We start from the raw sequence: 24,263 nt of genomic DNA, 5'->3' as shown, positions 1-24,263 counted from the left end.
TTCGATCATGTAAAGGACGCCAAACCGCAAGGAAGAGCAGTACCAGTATGAGGATAATGTCCAGAAAAGGATACATTGAATGAATAGGAAACTGAGCATGAATAACAGATGTAGAAACAAATGAAGAACTTTTGAGAGTTGACAAAATTATTAATAAAGGAAAGAAACGAAATGATCCATAGATATGATTTGATATTACCAGATGACATAAACAATCGAAAACCCTAATTATATTATCAGATAACTGGAGGAGGATTTGGCCATCTTTACACAAGATTGAGAGAGTGTGTACAATGATTGATCTTGCCATTTTATTTACTGTTATGGGGGAAAAAATGCCGTTTAAAATATGAAAAGAGAAATAATGTGCGTAGAAACATCAATTATCTCATAGAGTTCACTACACACGAAACAAGAAAAATTTATATATTCGTATTCTATTTGACTATTACAATATAAGATAACATTAGCCTATGTATTACTTGTATTACTATAAAAAGTAATCAATTCTTTTCCTTTTCACCTGTAAACTGTTGAAATTTTCCTCAGGATTACTTGCCTTTCAAAATATACAACCGGTAAGGCCAACGTCGAAGGAAACATCAAACGTCTAACATGTAAGGACAACCGCTATTTAAATTTAATTAATAATCTGCTTACAGGAAGTTCATATCGTCCTCAAAAATATCTCCGGTATTTATGCAGCTTCTTATTTATTATTTTTCTTCTTTTCTCGCCGTTACCTGCACCTATTCCGCCACAATTTTACGAAACATGTTAAGCCTTCAATCTCGAGCTTCCTCTTTTGAATAAGTCTAAATTCCCCTTTCAGCTTTTACTTATATGTACAGCATTTTATTACGCGTAAAGGTAAAGCGAGAGAAAATGTATAATTGCGTTTGATAGATGGATGAAAAAGAGAGAGGATATTTTATAGTCATTTTAGCTCTATGAGGTTCATATTTTCCAACATATGAATTAAGAATTGTCAATAAAAAAAAAGCAACAAAACATGTTATGATGGATCCAGAAGCACACGGGTCCGAATTACAGGAAAAACGTTCCAATATTAGAGCGTTTTACAGTTTTTCAACACTATTTTCTTTAACCACTCAAAGTTTTAAAATTTGAAAATTGCAAAGAGCCTTTAAAGTTTTTACAAAATAAATTTCTTTGACCAATCAAAGTTTTAAGATTGCAAAGAGTTTTAAAGTTTTTTACAAAATAATTTCCTTTTTATCACTCAAGTTCCTAAAATAGCAAAGAACGTTTTAAAGTTTTACAAAATAATTTTCTTTATCCACACAAAATTTTAACATGACAAAGAGAATTTTTAATGATTTCACAAAATAACTTTTCTTTAATTTAAAACCGCTCAAAGTTTTCATTCATTTCGATGTTAGTTCCGTATTTAACGTTAATTCTACACGGATCCTTTGATGCTGGTGCAAGAAATCTGAGCGTAACCTAATGATGCTATCTGATATACTGATTTCGGTAAATATTTTCTCTTTCCGAAATACATACTAAACTTAAGTAGAACGTAATTGGACGAGCGCCGCTTTTTAAAGTCATATCTGTATGGTCATAGTTTCCTTCGTTAATCAAGGAAAAGTTTGACATTGCAAGGGAGAGTTTTCACATTAAATTTCAATTTCATATCTCTTATTTTCCAGCAGAAAATTTGCTACAGTTTTATCACTGAATTCACGCTTGTCCTATCTCCAAAAGAAGAAGAACGTTGCATCTTTTGCATATTAGTTTAATTATCTTTATCATCTCTCTCTCTCTCTCAATCTCTCTCTCCTCTACTCTCTCTCTCTCTCTCTCTCTCTGAAATGACAGAAAAAAAGATAAGGAAAACAAAGAACAAGATAAAAGTATGGATGCAGAGATACTCATTGATACTACATATGAGGCTATAAAGCAGCATACCTACGAAGAAATAAATTACCGATATGACAACACAAAAGAAAAATGCCGAAGAGGCTCTACCCAGATCTACACAATGACGGGAAAGGAGAAAAAATATACAAAAGACAAAGTCTGCAACCTTTGGAAAAGAGGGAATTGCAGATTTGGAGAAAAATGTTACTACAACATCCTAAGGTATGTCACAACTATGAAAATATATGGTAAATGTGGCATACCTAGATGGCTATGAGGATGATTGCACGAGATCTACATCCAAAATATGCAAAAACCTAAAAGTAAGGAAGATGTAAGTTCGGACAAAAAATGAAATATATGCACCCTGTAGCCATGAAAAATAATCAAATAAATAACCAATCAAGTAATAAAATCCAAATAGAAAGAAACAAATAAATAAAGAGAGGAATGAAGAATATCAGGTAAAAGAAAAAAGCAAGCCATCAACGAGATATGCAGAGGTGTCAGCAAAAAATTTCAATGCATCAGCTCCAAGATTCTACTCAAGAGATAATAACTGTTTTTATTATGCAAGAGGATATTGCAGATATGGAGAAAATTGCAGATTCAGACACAAAATGAATAATTATGATGAAGGAAGAACAAATATTATGGAAAAGTTGGATTTTTTAATGTCAGAATTTCTGGAAATGAAAAAAAGAACAACATACCAGAACAGAAAAGAGACATGTGGGAAAAATCCTTATTATTACCAATATTAAATGAAAGGAGAAAACACGCAAACCATCATAGTGATGAATGCGCAGGGTTTAGTTACGAGTGACTCAAAAAGAAAACTAGAGTACTTAGAAGAACTAACTAAATTGAAAAGAAATAGATATAATGAATATAAGTGAAACCTGGTATTCCCAAGAGACTGGGAATGATGATCAAATAAAAGGGTTCCAACTTATAGATCATAGAAAAAGAAAAAATAGGAATCAAGGGGGAACCGCAATATAGGGAAAGACAAAAAACAAGGAAAAATATATGAGAAATATAGTAACTCAGAATGTGAACTAATAGCGGTAGAATTTGAATCTGAAAAATTAATGAACATAGTAATATATAGACCTCCTAATACTAAAGAGTTGACTTAATAATAGAAAAAATTGGATGATATATGTAGAATCACAAGGACTGGACTATTCTCCTATCTGGAGACTTCAACTTTCCTTTCGTAGACTGGAAAGAACGAATAGGAGATTGTGGATGTACTTATACATATAAAAAGAGAGTAATAGTAGTGCAGAAGATAAGAGGCAATTCGAAAAGCTATTAGATATGCTACTAGAATACAACATTCAACAAATAAATCACCTGCCAACAAGAAAGGAAAAATACTTTAGACTAGTATTTGTGAACGAGATGAATTATGTTAAAGAAATAATAGTTTATAATGCGAGTATTTCAGACCATAATGTCATAGAATTAACAGTCCATTCCAAAGCAAGTGAAACAGAGATAAGCAAGAAATGAAAAAGTGGGAAGGATATGGAAAATAGAACTTCTACAGTAAAAATATAAAATGGTCAAAAATTAATGAAGAATTAAACAAAGATTGGGATAACATTTTCGTAAGTGATGACATAAAGTAAATACGGAGATTATATAAAAAATATTAGAGAAAATAGTGGATAAATATATACCGAAGAAGAAAGTAAACATCAGTCATGCATACCAAGAGACAGAAGGATCTTGTTCCAGAAAATCAGAAAGTGGAAAAAAGGTCTTGCAAAAGAAAAAATGCATGGAAAGTTATAGAAACTAAAAAGTAAGATAGAAAATGCAGAACAAAAGATTATACAATCAAAAGAAATGAAAAAACGGGACTTGGAAGAAAAAACCATATTAAATATCAAGCAAAATCCCAAACTATTATACTCATATGCGAAGAAGATGAATAAAAGAAGAATAGAAATAGGCCCCTCTAAGAATTGAAGGAGATTAACGAATGAAAAAAGGAAATTTGCAACATATTGGCAGAACGATATAAGAGATAATTCACCCCTAGAATAGATAATGAAGATAATGATATAGAAGTAAGGGATGAAAATAGTGAATATTTAGCTGACATAGATATTAATGAAGCTGATATTGTGCAGGCTATTAATGAAATTAAAAATGGAGCCGCTGCAGGGCCTGATAGAGTGCCTGCTATTTTGTTAAAGAAAGTAGTTTCATTCTATCGCAAAGCCACTTGCAAAATTATTAAGACAAAGTGTAGATACAGGCAAGATTTATGATGAGCACAAACTTAGCATATATTACCCCTACTTTCAAAAGTGGATCAAGACTAGAGGCAAGTAATTATAGGCCTGTGAGTCTAACATCACATATTATTGAAAGTGTATGAAAGGGTAATGAAGAAAAATATTATGAAACATTTAATAAAAAATAATTTGTTTAATAAAAAGACAACATGGTTTCGTACCCGGAAAAAGTACACAAACCCAACTGTTAGTCCACTGTGAGAACATATTTCAAAAATATGAAAAGCGGAAAATGAAACAGATGAGGTTTATTTAGACTTTGCAAAAGCTTTTGACAAAGTAGACCATAATATATTAGCGAAGAGAATTAGAAAACACCAATATCGTGGATAAAGTAGGAGATGGTTAAAAGAATTTTTACACAACAGAAAACAGATAGTTATTGCAAACGACGAGACATCGGATGAAGCCCAAGGTAATATCCGTGTGCCGCAAGGTACGGTGTTAGCTGCAATACTGTTTGTTATTATGATTGAAGACATAGACAGTAATGTTAAGGATTCGGTAGTGAGTAGTTTCGCAGATGACACAAGAATAAGTAGAGAAATTACTTGTGATGAAGATAGGAACGCTCTACAAAGAGACCTTAACAAAAGTATATGATTGGGCAGAGGTAAATAGGATGGTATTTAACTCTGATAAATTGAATCAATAAATTTATGGAGACAGAGAAAGAAAGCTATATGCATATAGGGGACCTAATAATGAGACAATCACAAATAAGGAAGCAGTTAAAGACCTTGGTGTGATGATGAATAGGAACATGTTATGCAATGATCAAATAGCAATTCTATTGGTAAAATGTAAAGCAAAAATGGGAATGTTTTGTTTATGGCACTTCAAAACAAGAAAAGCTGAACACATGATTATGCTTTATAAAACATATGTTCGTAGTCCACTTGAATATTGCAATATGATATGGTACCCACACTATCAAAAGGATATTGCACAAATAGAGAGTGTACAAGGTCCTTACAGCTAGAATAGAAAAGAAGTTAAAGACCTTGACTACTGGGAAAGACTACAATCCTTAAAATTATATAGTCTAGAAAGGAGAAGGAACGCTACATGATAATTCAGGCATGGAACAGATAAAGGAATAGCAGGAAAAATATCATGGAACTAAAATATCAGAAAGAGCAAGCAGAGGTAGATTAATAGTGCCCAAAACTATACAAGGAAAAATAAGGAAAGCACACAGGACATTAATCCACTACGAACCCAGCATCAATAATGCAGCGTCTATTCAATGCGTTGCCAAGCTCATCTGAGGAATATATCAGGAGTGAGCGTAGATGTGTTTAAGAATAAGCTCGACAAATATCTAAACTGCATCCCAGACCATCCAAGATTGGAAAATGCAAAATATACCGGAAGATGTACTAGCAACTCTCTGGTAGACATTAGAGGTGCCTCACACTGAGGGACCTGGGGCAACCCGAACAAGATGTAAGGTCTGTAAGGTAAGGTCTCTCTGGCTTCCGTCTTGTGTAAACAAAATTATTGGTGTCATGGTTGCTGGCAAAATATATCCCGTCAATGAGGAATATGTTTATTGTTATTCTATTTCAAGTATTTTCTTTATCTAATAGACAAGATAAGAAACTGGTTAGTTTTTGGGGTAGTAGTAAGTGTTTATTATTATCTCGTTGTTTTTCCCATAAAATATGACCATGCTGATACTCAAACGACAGCACATATGTATACCAATTAATAATACCACATTAACATAAACAATTAATTAGGAAAAATCTTCACCTTTCTGTAGGTGTAGTCTTCTAAAAAATTTGGCGAAAATAATTTTTAAATAGAAGGAATGAACATGATACAAAAATAATTTCAGGATTTTCTGTTTTAGAGCCTCGAATATAAATATTGAAAAAGAAGTTTAGATATATTTTCTTTCGAAAATAATACATATCACATAGTTTATTTCAAAAATGTTCCCACTCATAGGGTATAATCTTTGAATTCCTAAACACTTAGTTAGAATATTATTTCTGATCTTGATGCAACCTTTGTGAAGTGACGAATCTTTTCAGACGATATATGAATTGCCTGATCCACCCAATCAATTTAGAAATTAACCAAATTATAGGCAATCTACAAAGTGACTAAAATTATGATAGATTTTCTTGGCATATTGACAAATTTGGGTTATTTACTGACATAGACAAACAGTATTCTTGGTTAAAACTTTATTTTCTAAAAATGATCAATAAAATGATAAAATATGACAGTAAGGTTAAAGATATTAATCAGTTTTTATTGTTATATGTCAAACTAGAGTGACCGGCTATTGCCTTTTTGACCTTCGGGTATAACATTTACAGCGATTTGTTGGCATTAATACTATTTATTTTTCTACACTTCGCGTCACCAATGCCATACAGTAGCTGGGAACAAATAATCAAATTGACTACTATTGTCCTCTCTCTTAAGTATTCCTATTCGGTACATGTAAGTTTCAATTCCATCTGAATTTACACCTATAACATTTTAGGTAATACTTTTACCTTCATCAACCAAAGGGGTGGAGATTGTTACATTATTTCCAGGATCACCAGGGGCAAGATCTAAGCGACCGCATTTCACCATGCGTTCAGCTTGGGCTAACTGACCAGTTGCTGCTCTTGATCGTTGAAGTGCTATATTTTCTTGTAGAACGTGTAGGCTTCATGTAGGATTGTGGTCACAGGGGGAATTGTTTGGATGGGCAAAACCTTTGATGAGCCGCCTGAATGATTGAAGTGTATGCCAGTTCCTGGATAACAAGAGCACTCGGGTAGATCACCTGGATAAGCAGAGCGCTCGAGTGGATCATCGGGATGAACAGAGCACTTGGGTGGATTAGTTTGGATTCAACAGAGCACTTGGGTGGATCATCTGGATGAATAGAGGACGCACGATCATCTGGATGAGTAGCGTCCTCGGGGAAAGTGTAAGCTGCAAGTAATTCGCCTTCAGTAACTATTGTCATCAAAACTTCCTCTGGTAGTGCAGATTACCGTAAACCTGCTCTGGCCTCAATACCGTAGAGTGCTTTACATAAGACTGCTTAATCCAAGAATGGTAACTTGTGTTCTTTTGAAACTGCACAAACTCAAAACCCAATGGCCAGTCACTTGTATCATTATTACCGAGCCATGAGACTCTGCGGATGCCTTGGTTTACCATGGACCATTAACAAGTCTGGACAAAGAAGTTGAGTTCCGAATGACTGTCGCTAATTCACTATAATTATCGCCCTGGAAGAATTTGAGGGGCTCCAAACATTGGAAATTTGTCAGTTAGCTGTAATATAACCTCAGCTGTCCTTTTTGAAGTTAAAGGATGCAATATGCAATACTCTGTTCCGTTATGTTCATCACACCATTACCCACTTATATTTTCATTTGGCACAAAACTGCATGTCAACAAGATCCACCTGAGCTCGTGGGCCCAAGTCCTTTGACAAGATCAGCTTGACAGTAACACCCTTGGTCATACATCCTTTCCGTTTCTTTTGACACTGAACGTTTGCACATTTTGACAAAGCTCTCACCATTTTGTCTCTGTCGCCAAGTCCCCTTAGTAACATAAGCATGTTTTATGGGTTAAGCATATCTCAATGTTAAAAAAAACAAAAAAAAATGAATAGGTTCTTGAGTTTTTATTAATCTGTTTCTTTTTTCAACTTTCCAACATAATCACATTGAAGAATTTCGTAGCGTTCATAGATGCAATACTGTCGATTTATTGAATTTTTTTGCAGATGCTGCTACTCTTAAGTTTCTCTATCAGATTGTAGGATTCAGTTTTAGTCAGTAGTAATGATGTTGCATCAGGGTTATTCCTCAACACCATTTTCTCGTAAAATAGTGCTACCTCAGAGCTCTCCATATCCTCCCACGTCCAAGGGGAAGTTTGGATCAGATGAATGCACGCAAACATACACATACACACACACACACACACACACACACACACACACACACACACGTAAACACGCACACACACACCTACACACACAATCTATCAGAATTATAGTCACCGTCTAAATTGCCGTAAACTTTAACTGCCTTCTAAATTGACTGGGCAACCCGACAGTTCACATATTGTCTGAAAAGTTCAGTCTCCTTTCAATTTGTCTGAATTTAAACATTGACCTCTATATTAGAGAATAGATTACACTCAGAGGGAACCATTAAATGATAAGCACATCTGCTTTGCCAAATGGATAATCCAGTTAAATCATGTCACATCTGTATGATACACAAAAATAATAAACCCTTTTTATATATGATTCACTTGTCTTGTGAGTTATTTGCAAGGTATAGTAAGTTCAAAATCAAGGGTTATTTATGTCTTTATATTTTGTGAGTGTATGTCTATATATTGTCCTTGTCCTTGAAGCGGAAGACCTAAATTTTAGATTTGGTTCCCTCCGTTTTCCATTATTAATTTTTCATGTCTGTTACAGCCCTTCCTCTAGTAATTTTCCAAGCATAAACCGAGAGTATGAAATGAATACTTATATTAAGAAATGCAATATACATATTCAAGACAGAATACTATCAAAAGGGCTTCTAGTATGAATATTATTACAGTCTATAATTTATTTCGATCTTCTATGCTTTCAGGAAACCTAACTGAAAATGAAATTCTTTTGAGTGGATGATTTATTTCATAATTGGAGAGAACACGCTATTAATAAACTCTCCGATTCGCTTAACATTGCTTCAAGAGAAGAAATTATAAATGACAGTGGGAAATTTATTTGTAGGCATTAATATATGTAATACAATGTTCCACGAGTTTCCTTAGCAAACAATAAAAAAAACAAGTAACATCTTAACTCTGGCAAGAATTCCACTACAATTTCTCTCGAGGAAAAGAGAAAGTGGGACGTCTCCAACGGGTGTTTGATAAAGTCCTACATGCTTCCCTCGCTCTAGAAATTCCCTTTCCTCTCACCTTGCAGTCACCCCTTAAATTTAATCCCTTTCGTATAATGTTAATGGACCATTTCAGCTTTTGATATTCATGTTAACGCTCATTGCTCCATTTGCATTGAATTATTTTTACAATCTGCGCTTTCGTCCAATGCCTTGGAAAATAACTTTACACTTTTTCATTCAAATAACTTAATTTTTCAACCAGTTTTAAAAATGATTATCTGTAGATAACGGCCACCCCACAACATCTTTAAACTGAATCATTCTAATCACACACCTTATACTTAATAATTATTATCAGCCGTGGAAACATGATACGTCAAAGTCTAAGAATCACATGAATACAAAACATTCATTCTCCTCTCTTCATGAGGGCAGACTGAATTGTCCTCGAAGGTTGTTTGTTTGCATTCCTCTGCGACATCAAAGATCATGTGATACTCCGCTTCATCAGTCACGTTGTGGGCGCACATACCCATTCGCGGATCAAGAAGTGCTTCCGTGCACATTACCTCGACTCGAGCGGTTTAACGATCGTCAGCGAGCGCGTCATCCACCTAATATATCCGCTGATCAACCTCTTGAAACATCAAAGCTTTTCAAACCACTTGGCGCTAGTTGAACATTCCAGTTTCTCAATAGAGTCCGTTGCCCCCGCCCTGCATAACATCATAACTATTAACTATCAACCACATTTGAAGAGCGACTAACACATATATAGCAAATGCAGATCTCTCTCCATGTCCAAGCATCTGAATTACTCCTACATTATAAACATTGTCAACACACACCCTCTTCGTTGTTTCATTCAACCCTTGCAATACTATCGTATACTCTGCAGTAGCAGTTCTTAGTGATGTTAACAAGCTATAACTACAGTCACCTCTGCCACTTTCCCCTTTTGATAAAGAAACAATAACTCCCTCTCTCATTCCATTCGACCAATTCTCATTTCTTGTCAGCCTTGCAAGTAGTGGTTGTCCAAACAAGTTCACCACTTCAGCCATTTTACATATCTTCTTTCATAAAGTAATTCGTAAGTCTTTCTTGTATAAGTATCAGCAATTTTACATATTTTCTTTGCTAAAGTAATTCATAATTCTTTCTTATAGGTATCAGCTTCTTTCTTTTTCTACCTTATTTTTCTCAGATCCTTCAACAAAGTATTTATTCTTATTACATCTTAACTTACTTATCTTACCAAGCCCGAAAACTTTATGCCTTTTCGGCTTTTTATGTAAAAAAATGTCTTAGTTTGTCCCAGAGGGTGTGCAGACAAAATGCCGATGGACATAATGTCGACGGACATAATGTCGAACGGATATAAATGTCGATGGACAAAATGTCGACGGACAACTACTAGAGGAGAAGCTTTTTTGTTGTCTTTGAGAGAGAAAATTCGTCCCATTTCCTGCCGTTCCCTTAAAATGAAAGAATTCCAAAATGGCAGAAGAAAAAGGAAATGCGATTTTCCCTCGGGTATTTGTATGGCTAATCTCCCTTCTTTCTTATAATATTCTCTTTCGAAATTCCAAGAAACGAGAGAGAGAGAGGAGAGAGAGGAGAGAGGAGAGAGAGAGAGAGAGAGAGAGAGAGAGAGAGAGAGAGATTATTTATGGGACAAGAACGTGAGATAATCTTGGCCAAGAGGTCAGTGTGCCTTTGTTGGCATAAGTAGTGTGCTTAATACCTAGTAATCTGTCGACGGTGGTAAATCGTAACTAGTGTGAAGAGGGCATGGCACTGGGAACCCAAAGGCTAGCTAGTATCTTTCTGGAATCGCACCTTTGAAATTGACAATGCTTAGATAAAGAAAATACTGTAATTTAGCAAAAAGCTATTTGATCGTTTTGTATTGAACTAAAACTTCATATAGTTTTTAGTTATGAAAACAGCGAATTAATTTCCACTTTATGTAAAAACATCGCATACCATAATGAAAGATCAGTTATAATTCTTAATTATGAAAGTGGAGAGCAAATTACTTGTGTTGGTGATTATTGCTTTCAAATTACATAAAATTAACAGTGCCGACGGAAATAATAGTTTTTTGTTTTTCTCTAAAAAAGTAAACACTTCAAAGGAAGGCCGCTTAGCTGAAGACATAACAAAAGATAATAAAAGCCTGAAAAATTGTATAGCAATTTTGCTTCTTTCCCTGGTAAAACCTTCACCATTTTTAATCAAAGAGCTGAGCTTTTTAGAACCATAGTAATAGTAGACTCGAGTTTCTCTTTCCAGTTGTGAAAGAAAAAATTACTAACCGTTCGCCAGAAATGGAAATAAATAGATGCAGATTGTACTACTTTATGCGAAAAATCCATTATAGAAATGGGAAAAGTTAAAACCGTTTCTTTTCTCAATGGACAGAGTAATACCTATTTCAAACTCTTAAAAGAATTTAAATGAAGCCAAGACATTTTTTTACTGCTGGATAACTGGGGCCTTTTTATGGGTACTTTAAAAAATATTCTCGGACACTTGATACCCAGTTCAGATGTTAGTCAACAGCTGATTAAAAGGAACATTTTGAGAAAATAATCGTCTTCCGAACAAAAATGGACTAACTTGCTCGTCATTCTTTTTATTGCCCCCAGATAAAGTTATGTTCAGATCACACATATTTGTCTGATTTTGGAAGGAATGTAACTTTTGATCTTTAATGAAATTCAGTGGTCAAAATTAAAATATCTTTAGTATTGAATTGGATCATTTTGTTTTATTTAAAGATTTTCCTAATGAGGAGAATGCGCCAGAGTTTGGTCAAGGTCATAAACTGAAGGTCAAAATTCTAAATGTCCTCCTTATCCATAATAAGGTATCTGAAACACCTTGTAAAATTTACCCAATGCATATAGAAATTTTTTTTGTTTTGTAATATTCTATATTTTGAGATCCTGCGCCCATCATAATCATGAAAATGAGCTCAAATAAAGACTTCTTTAAACAAAAAGGAGACGGCTTATATTGATAGATGGTAAAGTTGGTGCCGTCTTGGTGGAATCTGATTTTAAACCGAGTTTAGGGTCACCTCTACTATAACACTAAGGGACTTTCATTTTGCTTTATATATATTTATATAGTATATATAGATTTATAGATATATATATATATATATATATATATATATATATATATATATATATATATATATCTATTTCTATATATATATATATACATATATATACTATATATATATATATATATATATGTATATATATATATATATATGAATATATATATATATATATATATATATATATATATATATATATATATATATATATATATGTGTGTGTGTGTGTGTGTGTGTGTGGTGTGCGTGTGTGTATTTTTTTTTTATACAATCGTTACCTTATCGTATTCGCCGCTTAAAATCTCACAACGCAAATACTTTAATGCTGTTAGTCTCATGAAAGTGCTCTTGCACATTATATGGGACAACATCATTACCTCAATTGGTTGTTGCAGTGCAGTAGATAGTTTTTCCGTTATTTCGTGGCACACGATCAGTCTGGTGACAGCCTCCTTCTTCATACTTCAGGATCATGTAGGGTAGTTTAGAGCCATTGATTGTTATCATGTATATTTTGTGTGTCATTAGTATAACGTTGGTTCTTGTCAGACCACCCAAGAAGAAGCACTTGATATGCACCGATATCGAATTATCTATCATAATAAATACCGTGTACAACAATATTTCTTGTTAATTTACGTGAACCTTATACAATAGACCTCATACAATTTGTAATCTAAATGGCATACATTCCGCAAACGGTTCTACCTTCACATTTGAAAGTCGCGTGGGTTACGCGTTCATCCCCGAGCTAGAAAGGCAACCAATCAGTTATATTTGGTCTTTCTAATTCCAGCCAAAAATATAAGCTCTTATGCGAAATCGTTTTCTTCTTCTTCTTCTTCTTCTTCTTCTTCTTCTTCTTCTTCTTCTTCGTTGTCGTCTTCTTTTTTTTATAATATGTAAAGACAAGAACGTAGAAGCAAATCATTACCCATGGCAACTTTAGGGAACAGTAAGACTGAAACAGAACAAGAAACTTCCATTAAGTTTCTTGTAGCGTTTGGCAATAATCACAGCAACCAAGCATTTGCGGTGGATATAATATTTTTGTTTTGTTTTTGCTGTATTTTTGATGACTGATTTTTATTTGGAAAATCTTTTTAGAAACTGCATTACAATAAATCGTAGCAATCTTTCGTACTGTAACAATATGCACAACGAAATTTCAACCTCTTTATTCATCTATACGCTTTGATGATGTTCGTACAAGGTAAGCTACTATTAAGCAAAGAAACGATGTTATCACGGGCAATTATAGTTATCTCATGAACATTTGAAATAATGGACTAGCAACATAGAGGGTAGGCAGTGTCCTGTTATCTACAATTTATAATGAACTTGCAACATAGAGGGTAGGCAGTGTCCTGTATCCACATTTATAATGGACTTGCAACATAGAGGGTAGGCAGGGTCCTGTTATCCACATTTATAATGGACTGCAACATAGAGGGTAGCAGTGTCCTGTTATCCACATTTATAATGGACTTGCAACATAGAGGGTAGGCAGTGTCCTGTATCCCACATTTATAATGGACTTGCAACCATAGAGGGAGGCAGTGTCCTGTTATCTACATTTATAATGAACTTGCAACATAGAGGGTAGGCAGTGTCCTATTATCCACATTTATAATGGACTTGCAACATAGAGGGTAGGCAGTGTCCTGTTATCCACATTTATAATGAACTTGCAACATAGAGGGTAGGCAGTGTCCTGTTATCTACATTTATAATGAACTTGCAACATAGAGGGTAGGCAGTGTCCTAATTCCACATTTATAATGAACTTGCAACATAGAGGGTAGGCAGTGTCCTATTATCCACATTTATAATGAACTTGCAACATAGAGGGTAGGCAGTGTCCTGTTATCCACAGTTTATAATGGACTTGCAACATAGAGGTAGGCAGTGTCCTGTTTATCTACATTTATAATGGACTAGCAACATAGAGGGTAGGCAGTGTCCTGTTATCTACATTTATAATGAACTTGCACATAGAGGGTAGGCAGTGTCCTGTTATCCACATAAAAATCTAATTGAGGAAGTTGTGGAATGAAAATGTGAGTATGTGCTGGCTTCTAAACAAACCAGGCATTACTAATGAACAGTTGCACACATGCCCAGAGAAGTGTCCTCGGTTGGTGAAGTAGTATTGATGTTGTTGAGTACATTTCTAATCTGGCTAATAAGGATTGCATAATTCAGTCCGTTCCAAAAATATAACTCTTTTCACTTACTCGGCAAGTAAGCCTATAAACTACTTTGTTGTTCTTCTTCTTGTTTTTGCTATTCTGTTTCTGTTGGGGGTTAGGAAAGCCCCATGGAAAACCCTGAAAAGGTCTGAAAAGGTGTTTCGCGTTTAGCTGAAGATACTGGAAATTAGGATGGGATGTCTATGAGACTGAAAATTTAAACAATGAATAATATGCCTTTTAGACTGTACAGAGCAATTTGCATTTATTTTAATTTTCGGTAGTGAAACAACGCTCTATTTTGACTAGATTTTAGCACGCGCCCCCGAGTAAGCTAGAGGTCGGATCTCGCCTTGCTCAAAAGAACAACAATTAACACTGAAAGGTGGGATGAGAGACATCAATAGAGATTCCAAAATAATTTTCAGTGTTGCAATATTATATGGGTTACTTGAGGAAAGAAAAGAACCTTGAAGGTAAAAGTTTTATATAAAACCCGAAAAGATCTCTCAGCTACCATTGATGATATATTTTTCTTTTGATATTTTTCTCTTTATTTTCACATTTTTTTTGTATTTATTCAAAACCTATTTATATATATATATATATAGTATATATATATATATATATATATATATATATATATATATATATATTATATATATATATATATTGAATCATGAACATTTTGGAAAGATGTGGTATACAGAAATATAGGCAAAATCCACGAAAGGAAAGTGAAACAATAGAGTCTCCTTAGTAAAGGACGAGAGACGAAAGACCTTGCAGAGGTACTTCATTGTTTCACTTTTTTTTCCTGAAAATCATTCACTGTACTTTCTACTAATACCGTTACTACTGCAACAACAGTATTAACTACTACTACTGCTACTACTCCTAATAATAATAATAATAATAATAATAATAATAATAATAATAATAATAATAATAATAATAATATGGGATTCATACAAGTTTAATTCTAAAAACAAAAACATTTTAGAAAGTATTAAAACCAGATTTCTCCAGCATTATCCGGCAAATATGTTATGGAAATATATTAGTAAAAATAATAATTAATAGCTTTATTCTCCTGCAAATTGTTGATTGTCAAAACAAGAAACATAAAAATTAGTTAAAAAAAATTGTGTTGACAACTAGATACAAGACTTAGTCTTCAAGGGATGAATTAGATTGCGCAATTATGTTTGAATCAACTTACAGATAGCTAAATGAGAGATAAATGGCAATTTCATTATATTTTTATAAATGTTTCAATCTTTAAATATGCTCTTATGTATACAAATACAAATAATGCTGTGTTAGCTTGATGTATTTTAGAAGAGAAAGAATTAAGTATATTAAAATAACAACCAAAATATATATATGAAAAAAAATTCAGTTGTGAAAATATTCATTCCAAATTCATGTCGAGCTCACAGAAACATTCGCTGATCTTTTCCGGTGTCGTAGCATTTGGATACATGCATTGCGAGACATTCCTCCCCCTCCCCCAGGTTGCTGTATCAATATGATTCACAAAACTACATAAACAACAATTCCAAATCATACTGTGAAGGATTGAACAAATCATCTGAAGTATAGTATTTGTATTCAACTTCCCGAAAAGAAAATCTATTTTTATTTACAAAGCCTGGAATTCGATGATGGATAGCCTCTCTGATATGAAAATCTCTCTCTCTCTCTCTCTCTCTCTCTCTCTCTCTCTCTCTCTCTCTCTCTCTCTCTCTCTCTCTCTCTACCAATATCACGGCATCCTCATTAAACACCACTTGTCTATGTACTTCCGACATTACAGAAAACCCGTCTAGAAATATTTTATTCTTGTTTGTTGTTCTTCTCTGGTGTTCCTTCAGTTACTGGAAATTGGAAACTTTTTAATTGGGTTTTAGTATTTAAAATGACGTCACAGTTAGTATGATTATCGACCGGATGTTTCTCAGTGCTGAAATTCCGGAAGAATTTCCCCCCACTGGCAGAATTTAGGTGACTCGGAGCGACAACACCTCGACTTTTTTGAGATTTAGAACCGCAAGAACCATCTTCCTCTCACTTATCCTGGAAAAAGTGTACGAAAAAGAGTTGTCTCTTTTCCAGGTAGTCTGGTCGTGACTCTGTTCGCTTCCTCCATGTCAGTGAATTTCGGAAGTTATACTTTAGCAAGAAAAGCATGAAGAGCCTAATAATAATAAAAGCAACAACGACAACAACAATAATAATAGTAACTCTTTATATATTAAATTTTCAAGTAGTTCTTATACACTTCACATTATCAGAGAATCTTCCTTGCTTCATAATATAATTTGAATTTTCAGTCAAATTCTATTAGTTTCAATATTTAGACATCTTTAGCCTTTTCCAGTGCTGAAAATCCCATTTAATATTTATTTATTTTATTCATTTATTTATTCAATTTTTATTTATTTATTAATGTATATATATATTTATTTATGTATGTATTGATTTATTTATTTATTTTATTTATTTATTTATTTATTTATGCTATTTATTTATTTATTTTTAGAGGAGCTGGAAAACTGAATTGGATAAATCTCTAATACCCTTTTAAACTTACTAACGATATCTATTTTTCTTCTTCCTCTCTTCGGTTTATCTTTTTTTCCTAGGTCAACTTCGGAATGTTTCTTCTTTTTTACTTGTCCGTTATTAATCTGAGCACTATTACTCTGTGTCTATTTATCTGCATAATTTCAACGGAGTACTCCTTTACCATCTCCAAAGTTGACTTTTCAACATTTTCTCCGTTGGTTTCGAACCCCTTTAGAGATGAGCCATCCTGTACTTACTGCATTTTTTGCTTGACATTGTTGGCAGTCTGTTTACTTTCCTTGAATGATAAGGAGCATTATCCATCACAATAATTGAAGTTGGTGGTATGTTCGGGAGCAACTAGCAACGAAACCATCTTTCAAACATTCGTGATCCATTTGACAGTGATAATCACCATCATTTCTTCACTTTATAAGGTTAATATTAATGACTGGTTTAACACAATATTCATCGGGATCTGTGTACAATAATCATGATTCAACCATTTTTGGAGCAAATTTATTCATTTTAGTTACTAATCTGCTCCTCTTTCCTCATTAACAATTTTAGTAGATTGATGTTTGGCAACGCCAGACCAATTTCAGTAACTAACCACTGTATTTAAATTTTTTCGCCTTATCACCAGAATATTTTTTTCCATATTCAGTTGACTGTTGTCTTAAGATAATCTACAAAAAAAAAAAAAAAAAAATATATATATCATTAGAGATGGAAAAAATCTATTTCATATTTCAAACTTCTCGATTTATAGAAAAGTTCAGACAACAAAATCTTTAAGTATTTAAATCATACAAACACACACACACACACACCACACACATATTTGAGAGTCGACTATGTTTACATCCGCTAATCTTCACCTTCACCATAAGGGAGCCCAGCTTATAAGATTTTTCCATTCTTAAGACATTAACGAAGGGTTTATTGTTTCTTAACTGACAGATACAGGTTTCCATACTTGACCTGAGAGTCGAGATTGTGGATGTGGCAACATGTATGCCGTTTCTCAAATATCATAATGAATTTTTTTTAGAAATATTGATCATTAACAGCTGTATGCATAAAAACCATGTTTAGTAAACATTTCAGAGTAATTCCCTTCATTTTTGTTATGTAACAACGACCCATATTGCATAAAAGTTTCCTTAGAATGGAAGTTTGGCACCACACGTAAATGAATTTCGTCCCAACAAAACCCTCAATACAGATTGGTTCTACTGTAGGGGGCATCAGCAATTTCCAGGGAGGCGCGAGCCCTAGGGGGGAAAAAAAATCTCTAATATATTCGTTATTCTCTTAACAGATCAAGGAACTAATATTCTGGAGTTTATAAAAAAAAAATGCAAAAGTATCGCATTATAACGTTAGTTTTTTGTATATTTAGTTTTACTACTCTAGTTGGGCTCGTTGGGCTGACCATGTTTTGAATTATTGACCTCCCTTCCTATTCCTCGAAACCCCTTCTCTTTCTCATTTTTGTTTTCCTTAAAATCTGGGAGGGAATTTTACTCATAGATGCAAGGGTTGCGTGAAAGAAAGGACCAACCCTTAGAGGGGGCGTGGAAATAAAAAGGTTAGGAATCCTTGTTCAAGAGGGATCATAATTATGAAGTGCTTCGTTTGGAAAAAATGATAAAAAGGGCCTAGACCACCCAGCTATCATAAGAGATATAAGCTGATTGCAAACTGAGGCTCTTTACTTAGAATTGGATATGAAACGATATTTGTAGTGTAATATGCGGAAATATGAAAGAAAATGTCACTCGTGCACGCAAGAGAATATTCATTGAAGATTCACTCAAATGAAAGCTATTCACACTAGACAGAAAAAAAGGAACCTTATAAGTCGTTTTCTTCAAGTTGCGAAAGGAATTTATTGTGACTGCAGGATGCAATAATATTCCTGCGGTAAAGGCACGTGTTTACTCCTATGTAGGGAATGACTAAGTACCCAATACATTTCCTGTATGGGTTTTGTTTAAGTGTGTGATGCAGCTAGGATCCATTTTATGGGATGGGGGTATATGATGGGAGGTCAGAGTTCTTAAGGAGACCAGCCTTATCCAATAACTGGACCATAACAACTGGAAAAGATACAGTTTTCTTTTTGTGAAGAAATATGCCTGTTAATGCAAAAATTTATCTCATCTAAGTTTATGGTCAGACTTTCATCTGCATCACCGGAAACTGTTTCATTTGAATGTATGGAAATATGAAGTATCATAATTATTTTGGGTATGTTATTGAATGGGAAGGACTGATAACGCGATAGTTTGTATTTGAATGCTGTTGGACAAAGTGAGTGCATTAGAATAGATGATTAGGTACTCATTATTCAGCCATGAAGAGGCTTCATGACGTGATCATGACCTCTTAGTCCGAGGAAATAGAATTACTGTAGCCTTCTTCTTCCCCCTTAGTTTGAGCTGAGGGCTTCGATTTGTGGTTTTTGAGCTTTGTTCTATTATTCTTCCATACTTCCTTCTTTTATCAGGTGGTGCATTTCCTTTGTTGCCCCTAGCCTTAAATCTTTGTAAATTGGTGTAGACGTTACTGAATGCCTCCATTTTTCAACTTACGCCGTCCTTTATTCTATATATATATATATATATATATATATATATTATATATATATATATTTATATATATATATATATATACATAAGGCAATATCTGGCTGTCTGTTCGCTATGCTCGCCCAGTCTATGGAAGCTAGGGGTACAATTTTTTACCATAGACTTCCCTCTCAACCCCTTCTGGTAGGTATTAGTCATCATCCACTCATCCACAATTCGAGGGGCCATTTCTTAAGGGGTCGTAACATCTACGTAAAAGTGTTTATATAGGTACAAACAGACTCCCCACAATATGGGGCCATAAGGAGCTCTCAGTATTGAGGGGAGGAACTCCCCTGGAAATGGGGGCACGAGTGTTTTCCACAATATCAGGTGGGCAGGTGACCTTCGCCCTTACGACTTACTGACCAGGGTAAAAGGGGTGGGTCGTAACCTTCCTACCTCGACCTTGATAGCAGTGGGGCCTCTTCCCCCCACCCACCTCCTTTGGGAATTAGGGCCCAAAGGATCAAAGATGGATGCACTGCATTCAGATTTAGTACCATGAGTTATCATAATTGTAGGCCGAATTTTGTCAAGTCCCATGTAAGTAAGCCCTTGTGATGAAATCTTTCCCGAGCAACCTGTCGCAACAGTTTGTGTCTGTTGTCAGATGGAGTTGCCTGACTGAGCTGCATAGTGACGAAGTAGCATTGGCTGGGGAAAGATGTACGTCCATGTCATTTGGAAGTGAATGTGCGTTCGATAACATGTCTGAAGGACGGATACAGCTACTAGTATGTAATCAAATGCTACACTCAAAATAACTTACCTTACAGTTACATCTAAAACCGAATGGAAGGTTACCATGAAAGTCTGTAATTGTACTTAATTACTTTATTTCACAAAGTTCAAGCAGGAGAAATAAATCATGACAGGTATGCAACTCAGCAGGAAAATGCCACGATAAAATTAAGACAATATTCACAGTTAACTGGCTTTCAGAAAGAAAATGGAAATGTTTGTAACATATCAATGCTAACGGAGCCTTAGGCTCATGAATATGCAGTTACTTTCTTGTAATCAGTTGCAGAAGCAGATGTCTTGCATGCAGTAATGTTGAATTAATTGCCCTTGGAAGGCAACTTCTCACAAGGTTGGTTGGAAGCAGAAACATGAGGGGAAGAAATAACGTGTCTGGATAGATTTCCCAGGTTAGGATAAAAGAATCTCTCACGTGTAATACTCTGTCACAATGGAGGGTGATTATATCAGTGAACAAAGGATTATTTCATCAATAGGATTAATTCATATGGGGAACATGTACAATAGTATCAACTAGATATCAGCAAGGGATTTGCTTAAGGAGATAAAATCTAGAGCTGGAAATGTGATTTTTAGTGAGGTATTTTGACGTGTCAGGAAGGCCATGCACAAGGAAGAAGTTAAATTGTTATAAATAAAAACAGAAATGTATCAATCCTAAAAAAATCAAAAGTAACTTTTTATAAAACAACATATTTTACGTTCATTCTTTTGTATTTTGCTACTCTGCATGGGGTCTAGGGTGAAAGTTGATGAAATTCATTAAGAGAAAATATGTTTTCCTCTTATTTTTCCAGAAAAAAAAATATTATTACTTCATTCAGTTACAGTGAGTACTCCCACTGGGTTACCTCAAATTCAGGAGTATATATTCTATTCGAAATCTGCTGTCTCCATATACCCAGAATGGATCTAATATTCCCCTAATTATATATAGATGCAATTAACATATGGAATTGTTATTTCTAAATTTGACAGACAAAGAACTGTCTCGGGTATATTCACAAATTATTGGAGGCACATTGGAACCTAAATAGGATATAGTTTAATACAAAGTAACAGGTCTGATAATACTTGTTCTCTGAATGCAGTCCTATACTCATACAAAATGGCAATTCTTTGCGGTTTTTTTCGATTTTCTTTTTCCGTTTATGAAATTGAATTTTTCTGGATACCAACTATAAATATTTAGATAAGGCAAACAACAATAAATAAAGGTAGATATACCAGTATCCTAAAAGACTGGAATAAAACACTGAAAAATTAAAGATTGAAAAATATTCCAACTGGGGAATCCGATTCAGTTCATATATGTTCAACTTATTAACAGGAGGTTAAGTACGTACGACGAGTTAACTCCTTAGTATGAGCAAAATATGTTACGACTTCACCGCTGAGAACCTTTAAATTTTCCTCCTCACATTATATTTAATTTCTTGCTCTCAGCTTCCCCGTAAAGGCTATAGTTCTTTTCTCTTGGATCAGCAGCATCGTTATACCAACGCCATTTCCTTCCTTGAGAATCTGTTCGACTTTTAAAGAGAAAAAAGGAAAGCCCAGTGTACATGTTCTGTCTAAAGAAGAAACATTACACCTCATTCTCAACACTACGATTTCCTCTAACTCAAAGGTTTAATTATGTCGAATTAGATGGTGGGAGCTCTTCGTCCGTACAAGTCAGTAAGCGTCATCAAAATCGTTTTTTAAAATGTCTTTTATGAAAAGTATTTTCATTGCAATGGTTTTAAATTTCAGGGTTCTGCTTAAGGATACGGTCTTTTATTAGTTTTCAATAGATTTTTGACACTAACTTTATAATGACAAAGCATTATTGATGTCCGGAAAACGGTAAAGTACATTGGAGAAATAAATCAGCTCTTGATAAGGAAAATACAACATTTTCTAATAAGCATTATTTCCTTAAGTAATAACTATTTAAACTGGGATAATGGTATATTGATCACTCATTCAACATACATCTTTGGACCCATATGTTTCATTCATAAACAGTGACAAGGTAGAAGACAATTGTTCGTGAATAATTGAAACTGAATATTATTGCGCTTTCATGCGAAATGAATGTTATTGTTCGTGTTAAAGTTTCCAACAATGTTGTTCTCTGTGAAAAAAAAAATATATATATCTGCAATTGTAACAGTAGATTACCAGACTATGCTAATGGAACTTTCAGATTACAATACTTCAGATCTTCTTTTTCTTCTGTTCACATTACTATTAATATTGCATTATTAGATACAACCCAAAATTGTAGCACCTCTGAAAATATAGTATGTATTCGTAGTAAATAGTCTGTTACCTGGTACTCCATTAACAGTGCGTTTTTGTTTTTTTGGTTTTTTTTACTTTTTTTCATATTTTAAATATATACGAAGTATAATGGGTTTGATATCCTTTTTAGATATATTACATCAAAATACCTTTCTCAGTCCACGTAAAACTTCAAGTCAACTACACCATCTGTTCCAAAATCGGTAAAAAATCCCCTGAAGTGTGTCCATTGAATTCAGACTTCTTTCTTTAGATTGGTGTGGGATTTGGGTAAACGCTTCTGAGGATTGGTTCTTTCTTCTTTCAGCTCTCTCTTATGTTGGAAGTAAAAGTTTCCTCTAAATTCCACCAGACCATAATTTGCTTTTATTTTGAAATTAAGGCATATAGATGTTAATTGTAGGCTGCTTTTCCTATCAATATTACAGTTTGATTTTTTTTTTTTTTACTTTACTTGAACGTATTTTTATATAAATAAGAACCTGATTCGTTGCTTTGTCCATAATATAAAGAGAATTCTCACAACAAAATCAAATGGACAGACACTGCATTATAAAATTAATATTTTATAACCTCTAACTATTATTTATCATTATCTTTATCGTATCATTTTTTCCTTTTTTATCTTTCTAAAATATTGCATGATATAAATATCATGTTATAACTATTTAAAATCAAAATAATTTGTAGCGTTAAACAAATTTGCTCTCTCTAACTCTTGGGGGTGAATAACAATAATATTACACTTATCAAGAAAAGTATTACAATAAAGCTACAAATAGGGTAACTTAACATATTCACCGGTCGAAATACAGCTCCTCCAACGAAGGACTATGGGAAACATGTAGCTTTTCTAGACTCCTGGAAATATATTCAGCTTTCATGATCACGATGAGACGTTTGCTAATGACCTCAATCATGCTTCATCGAATGTTTTTTTTTAGGGAGAAGGGGGTGGGGATATGTGTCTTTTCTTCCTGGAATATGGACGTTATCGTGTGCAGTTAAGGCGACAACATAAGAAATTATTTCGGAATGCTGTTCATATGATTATTGTATTTTACCAATTTTACCACAGAAAATATTTGTAAAAATAAACCAGAAACTAATTTTTCATATTATTAATCAGCAATTTAAGCGTTTAACTAATGTAACTGAATATCGAAAATATTCTCCTCAATCTTTTAAGACAACAATCAATAAAGCTCATATTAACGAAAGCAATAAATTTTGTTTTCATATCTGAAAAAAAAAGTTATTACTTATATGGAGAGGAAGTTTTAAAATTTCATATATTCCCCAAAGTGATCTATAATAAAGACATTCAAAGAATCATTTGAACAGTACAATGTCCTATCATGTTAATAAAAACTATCATTCAATCAAATGCAAAAAGGAAAAAGTTCATTATAGTAATGTACTTGTATAAAGTACATAGAGTCAAACTTTATAAAATTAAGTGTTAGTAAGATCATGAATATCAATCACCGGATGTAGAAACTTGATCTATTCATCCAAAAAGAAATAAAAAAAAGGTAAAAAATAGATTTTAAGGAAGATAGATGACATGGAACCAGGACAAAGGTGTGAGAGTA

This window comes from Macrobrachium nipponense, chromosome 36, assembly GCF_015104395.2.
Source record: "Macrobrachium nipponense isolate FS-2020 chromosome 36, ASM1510439v2, whole genome shotgun sequence".
NCBI classification, from domain to species: domain Eukaryota; kingdom Metazoa; phylum Arthropoda; class Malacostraca; order Decapoda; family Palaemonidae; genus Macrobrachium; species Macrobrachium nipponense.
The sequence above is the reverse complement of the archived record's forward strand: the minus strand, read 5'-3'. Positions refer to the sequence as shown.